The 22,517-nt window shown below is 41.5% G+C and overlaps 1 protein-coding gene across 3 annotated transcripts in view; it reads right to left on the minus strand.

Annotated features, from left to right (window-relative positions):
* Positions 1 to 22,517, minus strand: part of FAM222B (family with sequence similarity 222 member B) — a 64,515-nt gene extending 41,998 nt beyond the window's left edge. Inside the window, exons 1-2 of one of the 3 annotated variants that reach the window (XM_082372736.1) lie at positions 21,668 to 22,517; positions 19,888 to 19,929 (exon numbers count right to left, since the gene is read on the minus strand). The gene's annotated coding sequence lies outside the window, so the exon portion shown is untranslated. The remainder of the gene's footprint in view (positions 1 to 19,887; positions 19,930 to 21,667) is intronic. The other 2 variants (XM_082372734.1, XM_082372737.1) reach the window with 2 other exon arrangements.

A 22,517-nucleotide genomic window follows, 5' to 3' on the forward strand; every position in this document is an offset into this window, starting at 1 on the left:
GCCACTATGGAAAACAGTATGGAGGTTCCTCAAAAACTAAAAATAGAGCTGCCATATGATCCAGAAATCCCACTCCTGCACACATATCCAGACAAAACTATAATTTGAAAAGATACATGCACCCCACCCCCCATGTTCATAGCAGCACTATTTACAATAGCCAAGACATGGAAGCAACCTAAATGTCCATCAACAGATAAATGGATAAAGAAGATGTGGTATATATAAACAATGGAATGCTACTCAGCCAGAAAAAAATGAAATAATGCCATTTGCAGCAATGCAGATGGACCTAGAGATTATCATACTAAGTGAAGTAAATCAGAAGCAGGGGGAGGATGAATTCAGAGACTGGGATTGACATATACTGATACTATGTATAAAATAGATAACTAATGAGAACCTACTTTATAGCACAGGGAACTCTACTCAATGCTCTGTGGTGACCTAAACGGGAAGGAAATCCAAAAAAGAGGGGATGTATATATACATATAGCTGATTCACTTTGTACGGTAGAAACTAACACAACATTGGAAAGCAACTGTACTCCAATAAAAATAAAAAAAATAAAAGCGACAAATACCACATGATGTGACTTATATGTGGAATCTAAAATATGCACAAATGAACTTATTTACAAAACAAACAGACTCACAGACATAGAACAGACTTGTGGTTACCAAGGGGGAGGGTGTGGGGGAGGGAGGGATTGGGAGTTTGGGATTAGCAGATGCAAACTATTATATATAGATTGGATAAACCACAAGGTCCTACTGTATAGCACAGGGAACTATATACAATATCCTGTAATAAAGCATAATGGCAAAGAAAAAAAATAAAACTTTAGTGTTAAAAAATAAGTAAGTAAATAAATAAATAAAATTAAATAAAATAAAAAGGCATTGTCCTCATAAAGACCCACTAGTGACATTTCACAAAATTCAAACACCCAAGAGACAGAACACAGACATTGATGAGGAAATTTTTTATTCACTAGACTTAAAGAGAACAACAGGTCTGAAAAAACAAGTGTGAAAACTTGGGGGGAAAAAAGAAAAAAGGCAATGCCTTGACTATTATTTCAATGTAGCAAGGTATTCTTTTAACCTTTTTTTTAACTGGCTGCAGTTTCTCTTTCAGACACTAGAGGGAAGTATAAAATCCATTCACTGTATCTTTGGGAATTCAATTCATTCATTCATTCACTCACATCACCACGTATTTAGTGCATTCCTACATACCAGGAGCTTCATTAGACCCCAGAGACAAAAAGACAAATAAGCTACAAACTCTGTCTTTAAGGTGCTTAGTCTAGTGAAGGGAGACACCAGTTTGAAAAAAAAGGCAAACTACAACAAAGAATGCACATGAGAACCAAACCCCAACTTTTGCAAGACTGTGGGTTTGGGGCAGGACGGTTAGGCAGAGGGAGAAAAAAACATGTGTCCATATAAAAATTCATACTAGACAAACCAGCTTATCAAAACTGGCTTATTCTCCTATTTACAATTTTCCCACCTTAATCTAAATGGAAATAGCTTCACTTAGAAGGTATCTTTAAACTGTTATCTATAGAAAGTAGAGGAGTGAGGCATTAACGTGTGTGGAAGATTTGCTAAAATATCTAGTTGGCTAGGTTTCAAAATCAATTGTACGCAGTTTAAAAAGCATGAAGGTAACAGATACAATTGGAGTTAAGACTGCTTACATGATAATAAAAATTCTCATTTGAGATCAGGATAAATTACACTACACTCCCCTGAAAAGAGCATGTCAAGGATAAATAAATAAGTAGAAGTTTCCTAAATGTGCTCTCTCTTATGCAAATGAAGTTTCCCAAGTTAGGAAATAGAGTACTCTGACAATTCACTTCCACTGATGCCTTTGAAAAGCCTCTGTAAAGGGACATCTTGGTTGGAAAATCATTTCCCCACCTAAATAATTCAAGCCTACATAGGAAAGATGAACACTTTAACTGATAAAGCAGAATTAAAACTCAAAGTCACCAAAAGGGCAATGGAAACATCTGGGTGGTGTATTTTGCCCTAATCCTCAAAATGACTGTTGCATCTTTTGCTATGGTTTGGGATGTTTGGATTGTGTGTGTTGGGGGTGGAGAGTTGGAGAGAAGGAACAAGTTGTTAATTTCTCATACTGATGGAGTAGCACATGGTAGAAAAAGTAAAAGCCAACATCCTGAAAAAGTTTCACACACATACACAAAATGAGACAGCAAACTTGTGAATCAAGCATGATTTGGCATCTTTAAATGAAGAGCCAATTCCCTTCTAGTGCCAAAGCCAATGGCTTCTCCTGTAGATAAAATGGCACAGTTCCTGAAAAAGCCCTGGACGCTGTTTCCCCACAATCCTATAATCTGTCAGAAGACAGAAAACAAAAAGAAGGCTCTGCCAGCCAGAAAAAGCAAATTATAACCAACACAGAGCCAACACTTTACTTCAGACAGAAGGAGCTTTTCTATGCATTTTTGGAAGGAAAGAGACAAAAGAAGCTTACCATTGCTCAAATAACCAAGGCAAACGTTTTAACCAAATATCATCTTGGATAAGCATTTGATGCAATAGCCTGCTTTCTCATTTATACATAGCCTTAAAGAATATTTGCAACAAATTGGTCACAAAATACAAAGAATTTTTACAAGTCAATAAGAAAAAGAAACAACTGAAGGGGAAATTTTCAAAGGGCATGAACTAGTTAGTAGTCACAGAAGAAATACATAAGATCAAGTACTACATATATTCCATATTGTTAGGAAGTAGTGGAAAGTGCCTTCTCCATACAGTCCCAAAGGTATTTTGGCTTGATAGGCCTGCCAACTGCAAGCCTCCAGAATGAAAAGAAGAACAATAACAAAAGATAAGGGTGCCTCAAATCATCATGTTGTACACTTTAGTATCTTCCAATTTTATTAATCAATTATACCTTAATAAAGCTGGAAAAAATATACATTCCTAAAAATATATGATAGAAGCTTTGTGAAATATCTACTCTGGAAAAGAAACAAGAAACAAGTAGAATGGATACAGATCAACTGCAAATCAAATCCAAAGGAACTAAAATAAGAATTTAAGATGAACCTTTACCTATGAACTTGAAGCCAATCCCTGAGTCTACAATGAGCAAGGCAGATGATGGCAGCAAATAACAGAAAGCTTAAATACAACCACAAATGTAAAGCATCTCCAAGAAAGAAAGCTTACTCCACTGTCTTTGCTGTAGAAGCAGACCATTCAGGGACCCCTTTTCCAGTCACCAAATGCAAAAATAAAGCGAATAATGCCCGGGTGCGGCAAAAACAAGTACAGTCTTCCCATCAAAGAGGAAAAGAAACCTAAACCTTTCACTTGTCCTTGATACAAAGAGGTAATGGATTGTGGAACCGAAATTCCAGAAAAAAGATTCAATTCCAACCTATGTAAAGCTAAGAACTTCATGTCACTTTGTTCTAAAATTAGCAATACACAGGTCTCCACTGAAAAAAATAATACACAAGATCCCAACTGAGCTGTCAGCAGGGTAAAGTTCTGAGCACGTCAGCAGACTATTGCTTAACCATTTCCCTTATCGGTTTTAAACATCAAAAGAACCACATCCCAGTTTTCCTCTATTGTTAATACTACTTTAGAGGCTGAGAAAAATGTAGTTCATCAGATTCAAATTTCAGGCATTTTCTAAGTACATTATAGGTAATGATGCCACCAATTCTATATTTAGACTCAGGTGTGGAACAAGGAGTGCTAGTTTTGTCTGAAATGGCTCTGTGTCTCTCTTTAAAGCCTAACTGCAACCATCACCTAAGCCTGCATTAAAATGTCTATATGGTGTTGCCTAAAATAAAATGCTTTTTCAATGCTTTTTTTGAGTGGTTCTATTGATTGGCTGTGACACTTTAAATATAGATAATAAATCACCACCACCAGTCCTTTAAACAGTCAGAATTTTAACTGCCATAGGGTGGCACTCACACCCTCACTTGAACCAAAAAGCCAAGATGGTAAAACCCTTGTGATAAGAAACCTCTAAAGTGATATTATAATAAACCTTTAGAAAATATTCTCTTTAGTAAAAAGTTGTCTCATTATGGTTCTATAATTGTTACACTCCAGAAATTAGGATAGCAATCTTTTCCCAAATCCTGAGCTATTTTTTTCTGCATATAGTATTTATAAAAATATATCACCGGGACTTCCCTGGTGGCGCAGTGGTTGAGAATCTGCCTGCCAATGCAGGGCACACGGGTTCGAGCCCTGGTCTGGGAAGATTCTACATGCCGCGGAGCAACTAGGCCCGTGAGCCACAACTACTGAGCCTGCGCGTCTGGAGCCTGTGCTCCGCAACAAGAGAGGCCGCGATAGTGAGAGGCCCGCGCACCGCGATGAAGAGTGGCCCCCGCTTGCCACAACTAGAGAAAGCCCTCGCACAGAAACGAAGACCCAACACAGCCAAAAATAAATAAATTAATTAATTTTTTTAAAAAAAGAATCCGCCTGCCAATGTAGAGGACACGGGTTCGAGCCGTGGTCCGGGAAGAACCCACATGCCGCGGAGCAACTAAGCCCGTGCGCCACAACTACTGAGCCTGTGCTCTAGAGCCCACGAGCCACAACTACTGAAGCCAGCTCTCCACAACTACTGAAGCCCGCGTGCCTAGAGCCGGTGCTCCGCAACAAGAGAAGCCCCCGCAATAAGCCCGCGCACCGCAACGAAGAGTAGTCCCCACTCGCCGCAACTTGAGAAAGCCCGCGTGCAGCAATGAAGACCCAACGCAGCCAAAAATAAAATAAATAAATTTATTAAAAAAAAAAAAAAAAAATATATATATATATATCACCTTTCTCAAAAGGAACTTAAGGGCTCTAAGAGACAGCATATTGCTAATTTTCACAACATCCCAATAAAGAACTATTATTTAGCATTTATATCACATTTTAACTTGCAAAAGTGTTTTACAATTATTTTCATTAGTAGTCATGCCTCACAACCACCCACTGAGCTAAACTGGTCCTGTTATCCTCATTTGACAGCTGAGAAAACTGATGTATCATAAAGCCAAGGTCAAGCCAGTCTGCTTTTCCAAGACCAGGGACCTGATCCTTAAATACAGTCTCATTCACTCACCAGTGTATGTGTATTGTTCATAACCCTAGTTAAACTAGGGGGTTTATTTGGTTTTTTTTTTAAATAAATTTATTTTATTTATTTTTGGCTGTGTTGGGTCTTTGTTGCTGTGTGCGGGCCTTCTCTAGTTGTGGCAAGTGGGGACTACTCTTCACTGCAGTGCGTGGGCCTTCTCTAGTTGTGGCAAGTGGGGACTACTCTTCACTGCAGTGCGTGGGCCTCTCATTGTGGTGGCCTCTCTTGTTGCGGTGCATGGGCTCTAGGCGCGCGGGCTTCAGTAGTTGTGGCATGTGGGCTCAGTAGTTGTAGCTCGCGGGCTCCAGAGAGCAGGCTCAGCAGTTGTGGTGCATGGGCCTAGTTGCTCCGTGGCATGTGGGATCCTCCCGGACCAGGGCTCAAACCTGTGTCCCCTGCATTGGCAGGCGGATTCTTAACCACTGCACCACCAAGGAAGTCCCTAAGCTAGGTTTTGAGAGAACAGGAATCTACCTAAAATGATGGTACAAAAACATTAAGATTATAATGCTTTAACAAAAATATATAACCACATTGGAATACAAATAGGTAAGAATTTAGTAACAACGACACAGGAAGTTTTTAGAAATAGGCTTCCAAAACCTCGCTGTCATCATACGAAAATGAAATGCTTTTCATCTCATTTGCTCCCTCCAACCACTACAATCAGACATCTATCTCCACCAGTCCAATGATAGTTCTAACTCAAGATCACCAATAATCTCTAGGTTGCCAAATCCCACAGGTACTTCTCTGCTCTTATCTGAGACAGCAATGCAATACAGTGGTCCACTCCCTTCTTTACATGTTCTTTACTTGGCTTCCATAACATCATTTTTCCTGGTTTTCCTCCTACCTCACTGGCTGCTCCTTCTCTGTCAGACCTCTCTTCTCTAGACACAAACCATTCTAGGTGACCTCCTGATTGAATTCCATGATTTCAACTTCTATCTACACGTTGATGATCTCCAAGTCTACAATTCCAGCCCAGACTTCTCCCTGGAATGCCAGGCTTTTCTACCCAACTATCTTACAGCTCCAGTTGGCTGTCGAACAAGCAGCTCGAACTCGACATGACCGAAACAGAATTCTTGATAAATATGTTCTGCCACAGTCTTACCCATATCAATAAATACAATCACCATTTACCTACCTACTTCTCCAGCCAATAATGGGGAAGTTAGCCATGATTCCTCTCTTTACCTCACTCCCCTGGCTGCTGACAATTCCTGAGCAAGCCCTGTCAACTTCATTTTCAAAAGATATCCCAAATCTACTACTTTTCTACAGCTCTTCTAGCATCTCCCCAATCCAAGTCACCATCAACTCATCTGAATTAATACAATAGCCTTGTAACTAGTCTCCTTGCCTCCACTCTTGATCCCTCTACAATCCAGTTCTACACAGTAACCAGAGTATCTTTTTAAAATTACAAATCAACTTACATCACATCCCTGCTTAAAAGCCTCCAAAGGGGGGCTTCCCTGGTGGCGCAGTGGTTGAGAATCTGCCTGCCAATGCAGGGGACACGGGTTCGAGCCCTGGTCTGGGAAGATCCCACATGCCGCGGAGCAACTGGGCCCGTGAGCCACAATTACTGAGCCTGCGCGTCTGGAGCCTGTGCTCCGCAACAAAAGAGGACGCGACAGTGAGAGGCCCGCACACCGCGATGAAGAGTGGCCCCCGCTTGCCGCAACTGGAGAGGGCCCTCGCACAGAGACGGGGACCCAACACAGCCATGAATAAATAAATTAATTAATTTAAAAAAAAAATCCGTTAAAAAAAAAAAAAGCCTCCAAAGGAAGCACACTACCCTAGCTTTCAAATCTCAACGTCATATGGCCTCTGTCCTCTTCTTGCATCACTCTCCCTCTCACCCACCATATTCAAGCCACATTGGCCTTATTCCTGTTCCTCCAACATACGGAGTTCATTCCTCCTTAGTTTTGCACTGGAATGTTTGATCTGCTAATCCTTGTATCCTCCTGGATCTTAAATGCCATACCCTCAGAGAGATATTCCCTATTCTCCCAATCTAAAGTAGCTATCCATTCATCCTCTAATACATCATTCTATTTTAATGCTCTGCAACTGATTTTTTAAAAGTTGTTTGTTGTCTGTTTACCCTCACTAGAACATCAGCTCCACAAGAACAGGGACTGTGTTTACCAGAGAATTGTTAGTTCCCAACACATACTAGAAACTCAATAAATTTGGCAGGCTTAGTTGTTAGGTGCTGCTGAACTTAAAAGGGTAAAAAAGACATAACCCCTACCCACAAAGAGCTCACAATCCAGTTGAGGAAACAAAACATTAGAATAATAAGTGTAATGCTAACAGGATACTAAAATATCAGAGCAGCCCAGAAGCAGGAGTGATTAATTCTGACTTAGAAATTAGGAAGACTTCACAGAAGAAATGAGCTATGAGCTAAATCCTAAAGATTAATCAGGAGATTCACTAGATTATTGGTTATGTCTGTCTGCCTGTTTTGGAAGTGTCCTTGGAGGGAAAGGAAACAGCCTAAGCAAAAACATAATGAGGAAAGGAGGAAGGAAGACGGAATCAAGCATGTGCTATGTATCAGGCACTGTGGGTAATGAAGGGTTTGAAAGCGAAAGTGCATAAGTAGTCTTAGAACTTAGGAAGATCACTCTTGTGGCAGTGTGGTGGATCAAGTGAACGATGATAAGACCTGAGGCATACAGACCAGTTAGGAGGTTACTGCAACGGTCCAAGTGAGAAATGAAAATGGTCTAACCCAAGACTTCAACAATATGGCTGGAAAGGAAACGGCAGGTTTAGGAGACCTTGAAGGTTAAAATCAGACCTAGGTATCAACCAGATATGAGTGATGAAGGAGAAGGAAGAAACAAGGTCAAGTCCAAAGTTTTTGATTTAGGCAACTGTGTGGCTGTTAATACCATTCAACTAGGCAGGAAATCTAGAATGTTTAGATTTTGTGGGGAAGACAATGAATTCTGTGATGCCTATGCAAGGTCTAGGTGGGTTTTGGAAATATAGGCCTGGATTCTAGGAGGGAAGGAGGGATGGCGCAGGGGAGAGGGAAAGAGAGAGAAAGAGAGAGATGTGAGTTAAACCTAGAGATCTGGAGAATTTGTCTGTGTGTGAAGTGAATTACATCACCTGTGAAAAGAAAAAATAAAGACAGAAAGACTAAAGATTCGGCTGAAAGAGAAACAGTGATACAACAAGGTCACAGAGGATTAACAGTATAGTGAAGAAAGGAAAGGCCAACATGAATATAGTAAACTCTATAGGTGTGGAAGAAAGAAGCAAAGATAATTTCCACTTGACAGCCTTTGAGAGAAAGGTGGGGGAGAGAGTAACATCAAAGGACTAGAGATTAATGATTTACCAAGAACAGGCAAATATTTAGGTGAGATAATAGAAGCCTAATTGGATACCCAAAAATCCCCTACTAAGAGGAAATATCTTATTTTATCTAAATAAAAGTCCTTACTCAGAAATTTGAGATCTGATGGAAAACCAGAGTATTTGTGGAAAAAAAGGGCACAGGAGAGACATGATCCAGAAACACTAGCAAATAGTTCAAATTATCTGTCACCAAAAAAGCAGTAGCAGAGGGAAGAGGATGGATGCCCAGCAGAGGGCTGCACCAGGGCTTTGCTGTGGCACGTGCGATCTTCGTGGTGGCACGTGCGATCTTCGTTGTGGCACGTGCGATCTTCGTTGTGGCACGTGCGATCTAGCTCCCTGACCAGCTATCGAACCCAGGCCCCCTGCACTGGGAGCACCGGGTCTTACCCAATGGACCACGAGGGAAGTCCCCTCATTATGTATCTTTTAAATTACTTAAAATATATTCAACAAAGAAATTAAGTTTAAAAATTCAAATATTTAAGAAGTTATATTTCTGGAATTCTTTCATGTTTATAAAGACTTCTTTAAAATCTTCTTTAAAGTCTTCTACCCTCAGACTTTCTTTCTTAAAAATTTTACACAGGGACTTCCCTGGTGGCACAGTGGTTGAGAATCCCCCTGCCAATGCAGGGGACATGGGTTCGAGCCCTGGTCCAGGAAGATCCCACATGCCGCGGAGCAACTAAGCCCGTGCACCACAACTACTGAGCCTGCGCTCTAGAGCCCGTGAGCCACAACTACTGAAGCCCGTGTGCCTAGAGCCCACGCTCAGCAACAAGAGAATCCACCGCAATCAGAAGCCCACACACCGCAACGAAGAGTAGACCCTGAGAAAGCCTGTGCACAGCAATGAAGACCCAACGCAGCCATAAATAAATAAATAAATAAATAAATAAATAAATAAATAAATTTTACACAGTAAAATTCATTTTATAGTGTTCAGTTCTAAGAATTCTCATAAATTCATAAAGTCATATAACTATAACCACAAACAAGGTACAGAACAGTTCTATCACCTCCCCAAAATATCCTCATGCTACCCCTTTGTAGTCAAACACTTCACCTACCTTTAACCCAAGGCAATCATTGATCTGTTCTCCATCGTCCCTATAGTTTTGAGTTTTCCAGAATGTCATATAAATTCAATCGTGTAGTGAGTAGTTTTTTTTTTAATTGAAGTATAGCTGATTTACAAAGTTGTGTTAGTTTCAGGTGTACAACAAAGTGATTCAGTTATATATATATGATATATATATATATATATCACATATATATATATATACACACACACACACATATATACATTTTCTTTCAAATTCTTTTCCATTATAGTTTATTATAAGATATTGAATATAGTTCCCTGTACTATACAGTAGGTCCTGGTTGTAGAGAGTAGCCTTTTTGAGTATGGCTTCTTTCACTTACCATGATGCATATGAGATTCATTCACGTTACTGCATATATGAATAGTTCCTTTTTGTTGCTGAGTAGTATTCCATTGTATGGATATATCACAGTTGGTTTTTCCATTCCAAAGTTGAGGGACATTCAGGTTGTTTCCAGTTTTGGGTGAGTACCAATAAAGCTGCTATAAATATTCACATACAGGTTTTTGTGTCAGAGGTTGTCATTTCATTTGGGTAAACACCTGGGTCACATGGTTAAGTGTATGTTTTACTTTATAAGAAACCACCACAGCGTTTTCCAAAGTTCCAATTGTTCCGCATCCTCATCAGTCCATAATCCAGACAGTTTTCTTTTGTTGTTCTTTAGTCATTCTAATGGCATATCTCATTATGATTTTAATTTGCATTTTTCTAATGACTAAGATGTTGAGGACATTTTCATGAGCTTATTTGCCATCCATATATCTCCTCTGGTGAAGTCATTCAAATCTCTCACCCATTTTTTTAATGGTGTCATTAGCTTTTCTTCTTGATGAGTTTTGAGCTCTTTATACATTCTATATACAGTTCCTATCTTGATATATGACTTGCAAATACTTTCTCCCAGTCTGTGTCTTGTCTTTTGCAGAGTAAAAGTTTTAAATTTTGATGAAGCCCAATTTATCAATTTTTTTTTATGGATCTTGCTTTTGGTACCGTATCTAAGAACTCTTTGCCTAACTCAAGGTAACAAGGATTTTCTCCTGTTTCATTCTAAATATTTTTTAGTTTTCCATTTTACATTTAGGTCTGTGATTGATCTTGAGTTAATTTTTACATATGGTGTGAAGTGTAGGTTGAGGTTCTTTTTTTTCTTTGTTTTGCATATAGATATCTAGTTGTTCCAATGACTAGCGGTTGAGAAAACTATCCCTTCTCCGTTGACTTGCCTTTGCACCTCCGTCAAAAATCAAACAGCCCTATTTAATAGTGTGGGTTGGGCTTCCCTGGTGGCGCAGTGGTTGAGAATCTGCCTGCCAATGCAGGGGACACGGTTCGAGCCCTGGTCTGGGAAGATCCCACACGCCGCGGAGCAACGAGGCCCGTGAGCCACAACTACTGAGCCTGCGCGTCTGGAGCCTGTGCTCCGCAACAAGAGAGGCCACGACAGTGATAGGCCCGCGCACTGCGATGAAGAGTGGCCCCCACTCGCCGCAGCTGAAGAAAGCCCTCGCACAGAAACGAAGATCCTAAACAGCCGAAAATAAATAAATTAAAAAAAAAAATAGTGTGGGTCTATTTCTTGATTCTCTATTCTGTTCATTGATCTATATATCTATCCTTTTGCCAATACCACACTGTCTTGGTTACCGTAGTTCTTTAGTAAGTCTTAAAATCAGGTAGTATGAGTCTCCCAACTTTGTTAACCTTTTTCAAAATTGTTTTGGCTATTTTGTTCCCATATAAATTTTAGAATCAACTTGTCAAGGATTTTTTCAGCTTCCCCAAAACTGTCTACTTATAGATGGAAATTGGCTGCCTAGGTTAACCTTAAGAAAGACGATGGGGTTACAGGCTTCCCTGGTGGCCCAGTGGTTGAGAATCCACCTGCCAATGCAGGGTACACGGGTTCGAGCCCTGGTCCGGTAGGATCCCACATGCTGCAGAGCAACTAAGCCCGTGCGCCACAACTACTGAGCCTGCAAGCCACAACTACGGAGCCCGCGAGCCACAACTACTGAAGCCCATGCACCTAGAGCCTGTGATCCGCAATGAGAAGCCACTGCAATGAGAAGCCCTCGCACCGCAACGAAGAGTAGCCCCCACTCACCACAACTAGAGAAAGCCCACGTGCAGCAACGAAGACTCAACACAGCCATAAATAAATAAACAAACGATGGGGGTATTGTACGGGTTGGAAATTCTAGGCTTATTTTTCAAGGTTCTGATTTTTCACTTGCACAGCTGTTTTGAGATTTCCTTGCAGTTGTGAAGGGAAGAAAAATGCTTTGTATAAAGATGTGTATTAATATTATTTGGTACAATAAAGTTGAAAACACAATTTTCCTGAAAAACATGCTGTTTATTTCAAACAGTGAAAATAAAAATGTTAAACTTATTATACTTTACAAACAACAGTCCCTCTGCTGCCAGTAATCCTAACTCCAAGTCATCCTTCAGGTGTTACATTGAACATTCTTTCATCCATCCACATGCCTTTCTTGATCCCCCAAATATGGGTTAAGGGTTAACATGTTTCCATTGCACCCTGAGGTCCTCTAACATCCCTCTTAACACGTTATATTCTATAACTGATAGCTAACTTTGTTTCTCCCATCAGGACATAAACTCTGGGTGGGCAGAACTAGCTACACTAGCTAATTCATTCTTAGCTTCCAGCACAGAGTAGGCAATGCATAAATCTTTGTTGTGAATGGCCAATTGCTTTGAATGACCGGAAGAAACTGAAAAGAGAATGTCCTACCTTGTCGACATACTGTAAAAGGAATCCTCCAAAAGAGTAAAAGGGGATAACAGCTGTTAAAAAGGAGAGATCTTGGGGCTTCCCTGGTGGCGCAGTGGTTAAGAATCTGCCTGCCAACGCAGGGGACACGGGTTGGTCCGGGAAGATCTCACATGCTGCGGAGAAACTAAGCCAGCGTGCCACAACTACTGAAGCTCACACACCTAGAGCCTGTGCTCTGCAACAAGACGCCACCTCAATGAGAAGCCCACGCACCGCAACGAAGAGTACCCCCACTCCCCCCAACTAGAAAAAGCCCACATGCAGCAACGAAGACCCAACGCAGCCAAAAATAAATATATAAATATTTTTAAAAAAAGAGATCTTCAATGAATACATGAAGAAATGGAGGGCAAACCTATAGGTTAAACGATAAATAGTAGACATATGAAATCATTCTGTATGGACCTATTTGGATACTGTTCCAAACAAACAGCTGAAAAATTATTGAGATAATTGGGGAAATGTGAAAACTAACTGGATAACTGATGCTATTAAGAAATGTCTGTTAATTTTTTGTGGGATTTCTTTTAGTCCTTATCTTTTAGAGATATATACTGAAATATTCATTCATGAAATTATCCTGGATTTTTGAAAAATAATGTAGGTGGCTTAGTGGGTAGGGGGTACATAGATGAAACAAGACAGGCATGAGTTGACAACTATTGTAACAGAGTGATAGGGGTTCATTATACTGTTCTGTCTACTCTTGCATATATTTGAAATTTTCCATAATAAAGGGGTAAAAAGATAACATATCTACAGAATTATTAATTTTCTTTTTAACATTAAATCCCCAAGGAAAGGGAGAAAAAGAAAAGTATGGGAAGCTAAGCCTTGAGCCAAGTCAAGACCCTAGGGATGTCTGTGATCCCCAGCATTTGATTCTCCAGTCAAAGCCAGACATCCTGTTCAATGTCAATATTAAAAATGCTTAGCTAAAATCTACCAACAACTTTAAACACTCTGCAAATTCCTTCCTTTCATAAAACATGCCTTTGCTTATATTTCAAAATCATGAACTAAAAAAAGAGCACCTAAGTTATACCAAATTGTCCTTCCAAAAAGCAACAACAGCATGTATATCTTTCACTTACCATCGGGCATATTTATTTCAGTGTTTTCAGTTATTATATAAATGGTGGAAAGCTGTGTGGTAGGAGAAGACTGCACAGTTAGTTGACTTGAGTTCCCAATCCCAACTCTGAACTAACCTGGTATCACTGATTCAAAATTATCCTGTGGTCTTCAAATCAAATCTTCTGAGGTTTTGGTTCATAAAAATCACCTAGCTTGGGACTTCCTTGGTGGCACAGTGGTTAAGAATCCACCTGCCAATGCAGGGAACATGGGTCCAGGAAGATCCCACATGCCGTGGAGCAACTAAGCCCATGCTCCACAACTACTGAGCCTGCGTTCTAGAGCCTGTGAGCCACAACTACTGAAGCCCGAACGCCTAGAGCCTGTGCTCTGCAACAAGAGAAGCCACTGCAGTGAGAAGCCCGTGCACCGCAACGAAGAGTTGCCCCCGCTGGTCACAACTAGAGAAAGTCTGCGCGCAGCAACGAAAACCCAACGCAGCCAAAAAAAAAAAAAAAAAAAAAAATCACCTAGCTTCTAATCTGAGGTACTCAGTGGAACAGATACCTTTTTTTCCCCCCCATATCTATAATGGAACTGATGTTAGAAAAGGCAGTTTTCAGGATTTCCCTGGTGGTCCAGTGGTTAAGAATCCGCCTTCCAATGCAGGGGACATGGGTTGGATCCCTGGTCGGGGAACCAAGATCCCACATGCTGCAGGGCAACTGAACCTGCGTGACACAACTAGAGAGCCCATGTGCCGCAACTACAGAGCCCACACGCCACAACTAGAGAGGAGCCCGTGTGCCACAACAAAGACCCAACACAGCCAAAAATAAAAGAAGGAAGGAAGGAAGGAGAGAAAGAAAGAAAAAATAAAGAAAGAAAAGGCAGTTTTCTAAGTCTGGTAAACCACTGAGAATAGGAAAAGAAAATGTACAGCTGACGTGCACACTAACTTCCTTTCACTGAAAAATTTACAAACTTATATATGCTTTTAAGCAGGAATGGTATCCTTATTTAATTAAGAGTAATACCATTCTTTCCACTAAGATGAGAAGTTTTGTGTTTTATTCTTGCTTGCAACCTAAAAGCTGCTAATTTAAGCCAAGTATGTAACACATTAAAAAATGTAAAACTAAGTATGAACTACTATTGAGAAAGTACTGAGTGCCACATTTCCATTAAGCCAATCCCTCCAGATGATGTGAATGAACAACATATTAAGCAACTGGAACTTAGACTCACAGGGTCATCATGCTGGCTTTAACTATTACTTACACCCTAATGATTTCTAGATGTGCATCTCCATTCTAAACCTCTCTACCGAACTCTAGACCCAAATATCCAGAAGCCTATTGGACATTTGCTCCTGGATTTCCCAGACACCTCAAATCTAACATACCAAAATCAAACTCATTTTCCCTCAAATGTAACACCCTCTTATTCCTGTATTCCCTATCTTGTTTAATGACATCACCATTCACTTAGTTGCCCAAGCAAGGAATTTCAAATCCATCTTCGGCAACTCCTTCTCCCTTACACACTCCCCAACATAAAGTCAATAAGATCCTTCTAGTCAGTCTCCTAAAAAGCTTTTTAATCTGTCTACAATTCCATCACTACCACTGTAACTGAGATCTTCAATATCTCTCAAGCAACCATCACACCAGTCTCATAACGAACTGTCTCCCTGCAGCCAAGTTCTCCTTTTAAAATCTAACTTCCACACTGTCAACAGTGTTAGATTACTTTTCTTTTTTTTTTAATTTATTATATTGAAGTATAGTAGATTTACAATGTTGTGTTAATTTCTGCTATACAGCAAAGTGATTCAGTTGTACATATACATTCTTTTTCATATTCTTTACCATTATGATTTATCACAGGATATAGGAACTTGCTGTTGATCCATCAGTGTTACTTTTCTTAAATAGTGATCTGAACTCTCCCACAGCACCTACAAAATAAAATTCAGACCCCTCACCAAGGCCATCCACAATTGGGCTCCAACCCATCTTTCACCTCATGTCCTTCTACTTCTACCTCATACCCCATGATCTATGCACATTAAACCACTAGCCTGAGGGTCCATACTCTTATACCCTTGTGCAAGTTGTTCTTTGCACTTGAAATACTATCTTCTCCAATTCTTTTCTGTTGAAGCAGCCAAACTATTCATTCCTCAAGACTCAATTGATTCTTCCTCCAGGAAGCTTTCTCCAACCTTCCTTTCCCACCACCAGGCAGAACCAGTGCTCCCATAGCTCTTAGTGCAGATCTCTATGACAGCACATACTGTATTGGTTCATAATTACATATTTGTCAGCCTCCAATTAAAATGTCAGCACCCTAGGGGACTTCCCTGGTGGCGCAGTGGTTAAGAATCCGCCTGCCAATGCAGGGGATCCAGGTTCAAGCCCTGATCTGGGAAGATACCACATGCTGCGGAGCAACTAAGCCCGTGAGCCACAACTACTGAGCCTGTGCTCTAGAGCCTGGGAGCCAGCTACTGAAGCCCGCGCACCTAGAGCCCGTGCTCTGCAACAAGAGAAGCCACCGCAATGAGAAGCCCGCGCACCGCAATGAAGAGTAGCCCCCGCTCACCGCAACTAGAGAAAGCCCGCACAGCAACGAAGACCCGACGCAGCCATAAATAAATAAATAAATAAATAAAAATTTTTTTTTAAATGGGAGCACCCTAATGGACTTCCCTGGTGGTCCAGTGGTTAGTTAAGACTCCATGCTTCCAACACAGGGGGCACGGGTTCAATCCCTGGTGGGAGAACCAAGATCCCACATGCCGAGCAGCGTGGCCAAAAAATTAAAAAAAAAAAAAAAAAAAGTGAGCACCTTAAAAACAAGGATCATGTCATTCACATTTTAATTCTCAGTGCCTAGCACAACGCCTAACACACAGTAGGCACTTCAGTGTTTGCTGAATTTGACTGCTGAGGATCAACCCCAAAATTTTTCAATGAGACCAGAGTCCAAAAAGCTTAAGAGAGTCCAGTTTGGGGGATTTCCCTGGTGGCACAGAGGTTAAGACTCCATGCTCCCAATGCAGGGGGCCCGGGTTCGATCCCTGGTCAGGGAACTAGATCCCACATGCATGCAGCAACTAAGGAGCCCATGTGCTGTAACTAAGGAGCTGGTGAGCTGCAACTAAGGAGCCTGTCTGCTGCAACTAAGACCCGGCACAACCAAATAAATAAATAAATACTTTAAAAAAAAAGAGAGAGAGAGAGAGAGAGAGAGTCAAGTTTTGGCTTACCGGTGAAAAGAAAAGACACTACAGAAATTCATGCTTATGCTATTTTTCGTTTTTCATAGTTTTCCCTACTAGCTTCAGGGTTAGTTACCAGAAAATTAGTAACTGAGTCTTTCTTTTTTTCTTTTCTTCTGAGTCTTTTAAGTCACTCCTTAAATGACCTATATTTTCCCATGAAACTGTACAATCCAGCACTGTACCAAAACACCATTTTATAACTGAGTTATCAAATCTGATAACTTATTACCCTCCTTGTATTAAATGTATCTTTAATAAAGAAAATTTAGCATTTTTCCTCTCAAGTTGTATTCCTTTTCACTCTAAGTTACAAAGCTCTAAAAGGGACACAATCAAGACCTTGATAGGCAGTGAAAAGACAGAAATAGATATTAAACACTTCTCTGCTGAAAAAGCATTCACCTCACACCAAGAGTACAGAGACTTCACACTTATCCCCTCTCTGGTCAGCTGTAAAGTTTCAGCCCTTCCCCCGACCACTTCACTTCTCACACATACTCTCACTTCCCAATTTATTGTATTAGAATCATCTTTTTAGAGTTGTGATAATTTAGGAGTTTAAATCCAAGAATTAGGCCCATGTCTCTTCTGAAAATGTTCCAAGCTTCCTGTCCTGCTCTGCTGCATTATACAATGTTACTCTGCCAAAGCCTTAGCTCATTTCCTCCTCCTGCTTGCCCTGATATGGTGGTACACATCAATAATGCCCTCTCCCTTCCCATTTTCAGACTTTACTGTCTGTCTGGAATGTCCTATCTTCCATGTCCATCTGTGAGGGCCTATCATGCAGGTTCAATGCAGCAGAGGCCTTTACTGACGATATCTGAACCCAGCCCTTCCATCAACTCTCATAACAAGCTGTACCTTTCTCTAGTAGAGCACCATTTACTATACTCCATCAATTCTTTTTTTTTTTTTTTTTTCTTTTGGCCATTTGGCATGCAGGATCTTAGTTCCCCGACCAGGGATCGTACCATCGTCCCCTGCAGTGGAAGCATGGAGTCTTCACCACTGGACCCCAGGGAAGTCTCTCCATCTAATTCTAAGACACCCTTTTTTCCGTCACATTTCTCTGAAAACAGGATACATCTTACAACTGATGGCATGCCAGTCTCATTAGCAGCATTTCTTCTTTCTTAGTGGTATGCAAAAGAACTGTGAGCCTTACAATCATTAGCACCACAGATTTGATAAAATAGATATTGCATTCTATATAATTACTTTGTATACTTCTGTTTCCTTCACTAGACTGTGAACTCCCAGAGGGCAAGGGCTATGTCATAATCATCTTTGACCAGTGATTTGGGCACAAAGAGAGTGTGTATCCAACAAACACTAGTAATAATTAGCATTCATTTAGCATTTACTGAGTATCAGGTACCACTCTAAACAGTTTACATGTATTACCACATTTAACCCTCACAACAACCCTATGAAGTAAGTACAATTATTATCTTTGTTTTATAGATGAGGAAACAGGTAAAGACACAAGGGTAAGCTTATTCAAAGATACACAAAGTTGCAGAAGATTTGAACCCATGTTTGCTGATTATGATTCATATTATTATTTTTCCCTTCAGCAAATATTTAATGAGCAATTACTCTATGCCAACAACTGTGCTAAATAAATAAACACTGATAAGCAAACCCTGGTCCTCAGAAGGTTACTCTGAACCACAGGTCCATTCTTGAATCCTTTACCTTCCAAACATCAGAACCAACTTACAAATTCACTAAGTTAAATCCACTCTCCTCACAACATTGTAAATCAACTATACTTCAATTTAATAAATAAATAAATAAATAAATCCACTCTACTTTTCCTTTTTAACATTTTCTCATATAGTATTCCTTTAAAGTTGTTAGCACTCTATCAAGAACCAAAACAAATGACAAACCAAAAAAAAAAAAAAACCACCCCTTTGTGCTCAATTATTAAGCGGCTATAAAAATATCACAAAAGTGACTTCAGCTAAGGAATGGGTGGCAAAATCAGAAAGGCTCTGAAGAAACAAAGATTCTGTTTGCAAGCAAATATTCTCAGTGAAAAAAGAGAGGGAGGTAAAAACACCAAAATTTTGTTTTTATACAGACTGCTTTAAAAAGGTTCCCCCGAGGGGCCTCCCTGGTGGCGCAGTGGTTAAGAATCCGCCTGCCAATGCAGGGGGCACAGGTTCGAGCCCTGGTCCGGGAAGATCCCACATGCCACGGAGCAACTAAGCCTATGCGCCACAACTACTGAGCCTGCGCTGTAGAGCCCGCGCGCCTAGAGCGCGGGCTCCGCAACAAGAGAAGCCACCGCAATGAGAAGCCCGCGCACCGCAAGGAAGAGCAGCCCCCACTCGCCGCAACTAGAGAAAGCCAGCGAGCAGCAACGAAGACCCAATGCAGCCAAAATACATTAATTAATCAGTTAATTAATTTTTTAAAAAAATAAAAAAATAAAAAGGCTCCCCTGAGGCATGAGATGCTTTTTGCTTTTTTTTTTTTTTTAAAGAAAAATGATTCATTTTATTAGAATAAAAATGAACTGGTAAACCTTATTCCTTTTATTTTAGCTCTTGCTATGTCAGGGATTCAGGGGAAGTCCTTACATCCCCACTTTAGACGGACTGCTCACACAACAAGGCAATCAAGGCACTGGCCATCCCCTTTCTTTCCCTCAGGGGAAGACTACTCATTCTGTAACAGTAATCTACTACATAAAAGGAACCACAAATAGGAAAGAGAATAGAAGGAGAGGACAGGAAATTCTCATCACAGCTGAACAAACCTCTACCATTTTAACGTAATAAGGATAGCACTTATGGACTTGTTTGAACTGATGGAAATTTCCAATAGAGGGGAAAATGCATTACCAAAATTAAAAATAAATGTCCAACTATTAAAAATAAGATGGTTAGGTTAGTTCTAACATTTTATACCTCTACTTCATCTTCCATGTGGTGGTGAAAGATAGAATAAATTTGTATCCTGTAAATGACCTATGACAACAGTAACAAATGCTTTCTTTTTTAAACTATCCTCTAAATAAGAATAAAAAACTTACCTCTGTGTTATGGACAGAGATTTTATCGGGACAGCCAAGGAACTAAAGCAAAAAGTTAAAAATGATATATCACTGTGTATTTCCAGGAAAGAAGTAAAACACATTTTACCAGATGGAGAAGTTAAAGACAACTAAGGTGCATTTCCCTATTCCTATAAAATAATTCATTCCCCTTATCTGTGAACCTTCAAGGATCTAATACTCCCTACCTTTGGTCAGATGAAAGACAAATCACTCACTAATTTCCAAAAGACCTCGCCATTTCAAGCTCTGCATCCTCAGAGGCAGCAGAGATGAAGCATCGTCTCTTTCTGTCCTTTTGAAAGGAGTTTCATCTCTTTCAAAAGCTGTGACTAGAAAGCCATTTTCTCTCTCTCCAAGTACACAGTTTAACTCTGTCCTCTGCTTTGTCCACCCTAAACAGCAAGAACAACAAAGCCTCAGGAGAGCTCCTTCAGCCCCTCAGAAACAAACCAGCCACCTCTTGGGCTCTTGTACAGCTGCTTCTGTCTTTCTTTGAGAGGCACTCCACCCTGGAGGTTCCACAGGCAGGGTAACAAAAAGTGGAGATGAAAAGTTGCTATATGCTATCTAACCTCTAAAATAGAGACAGGGCCTTGGGGCAACCAGAGACTCTTGCAACGAAAAACTTTTTTACAATTAAAAAATAACAAATTGTATTTGCACATCCCTCACTGTGCACCCCTCCCAGTTTGTCTCAAACTAGTTTCTTCAACTCATCGTAAAGCACGTTAGTACCAACTGTGGTTACAAGGGAACAAACCTAAACGGGCTGTGTTCAGAAAGCATTTAACAGATTGGCCTTCCATTCTCTATTGCCTCCCACTTGAGTAAGGAACTACATACCATTTGTAAAAATGCCTGAGAGTATGGTATTTTTCCTACACAAGTCTGATGGTTAATTTGTCACATCACAGAAGAAACTGGTATTTCTGCACATGATCTGCTGTGCTGATGAAGAAAACACGTCTGTGCCTATTGAGGTTTTACAAACAATATGTTTCGCCTTGACAAAGAAATCAGTCATTCCATTAATAACGGTAAGATCTAAAATCCAGTGATACTGTTGGTGATATAGCAACCTCGGCACAGTACTCACAATTTACAATTTTTATAAACGATCTCAATCACATACATGATGCTTGCAATAGTCCGTTGAAACACATTACATCTTCCAGAGGTTCAGAAAGGTTAAGTGGGACCTGCCCAAGGTTACCTTTCAGCTTTAAACAGCGGTGGACGTGGGTTCGAAACTGCCGGACTCTAAGCCCCTAGCTCTTTTCCTTGGACCCCTCCCAGCTTTAAACGACCCCCACCCTCTACCCAGAGCAGCCTATTACTCCGGGCGACCGGCTCTTCCCTGCCTGGACCAGAGCCGTCTTCTTCAGCCCCAGCAGGGCTTTCATCCTCCACGCACCCCCATCCCCCGAGACGATTCTCTGAAAGAAGCAGAAAGGGAGAGGCGACCGAAAGCTCCCGGGGTAAGGGACGATGACAAACGGGGGAGCGCGGGACACTGCCCCTGCGGCGGGCTCCTTGACTCTGCAGCGCGCACCCCGTTCCCTCCCCAAGCTGTCCAGCCCTGACGCCGGGCCATCTGACCACCCCTGCCCCAAATTTCCGCATCATCATCTCAAACTGTCCCTCCCCCACGCCCCTTCGCCTCCGACAGGCAGAGCCCCCCCACCAAGTCGGAGTATCCCTCCAGCAGGTTACCCCCTTCCCTCCCGTCGCCCACCCCGCTTCCACCACCACTCACTGTCGGTGACTGGGCCCGGCCCTCATGGCTGCTCCGTTGCCGCCCGCCGCCGCCACTGCCGCTCCACGCCCCGGCCCTTCAGTCGTCGCTGCCGCCGCCGCCGCCGCCGTGGGGACTCGCCGGCAGCCGCTCCTGCGCCTGCGCAGCCTGGAGCGCCGGGGCCCTCTCGGGCCGCCCGCGCCTGCGCAGCCCGCACCGGGGGTGTCTGCCTCAGTGCCTGATGCCCTGGACCCCCGGGTCTCGGGTGGACATGGCCGCTGTCTTTGAGGACTTAAACTTAGAGGCTTTGGCGGCTGCCCCAGGGTCTGAGGCTTCTGGAGGGTAGCGTAGGTTTCTAAACGCGGTGCCCATAGGGGCCGTAGACTTCATAGCACTTCCAGGATTCTGGATCCCACTTACACTTAAAGGCCTGAATGCTCTGACGTGACTACTGATAAATTTAGGTTTCTTTCAAGAATACGATCACATCTAGAATGCACTGAGGGGTAATTGTGCAAGAGTCAACTTTGACATCCCTGAATACACTACTGGCCAGTAGGTGCTCAGAAGCCCTGGGGACCTTGTCAAGAAGGTGACTGCACCTAGAATGCACTGTTCAGTCTGTTTATCAAGCACGTACTGTTTATGGGACGAAAATGCTCTAGGCATCTCATATGTGCCATCGAGGGACTTGCAGGTTAATAGTCCCCTACTTTACAACTCTCGCTGTGGAGTCTGGCTCTTTTGCAAATTGGTAAACAGAAACCAGGCCTTTAGCCCAAGGAGGCCCAGCTATCACCCCTAGACCCCTGCCTAGACTGCTGCCTTAGCATAATCCAACAAGAAACTAGGCTCAATTCAGTCCCAGGAA

Source organism: Balaenoptera borealis, assembly GCF_965194805.1.
Source record: "Balaenoptera borealis genome assembly, chromosome: 20".
Classification (NCBI taxonomy): Eukaryota; Metazoa; Chordata; class Mammalia; order Artiodactyla; family Balaenopteridae; genus Balaenoptera; species Balaenoptera borealis.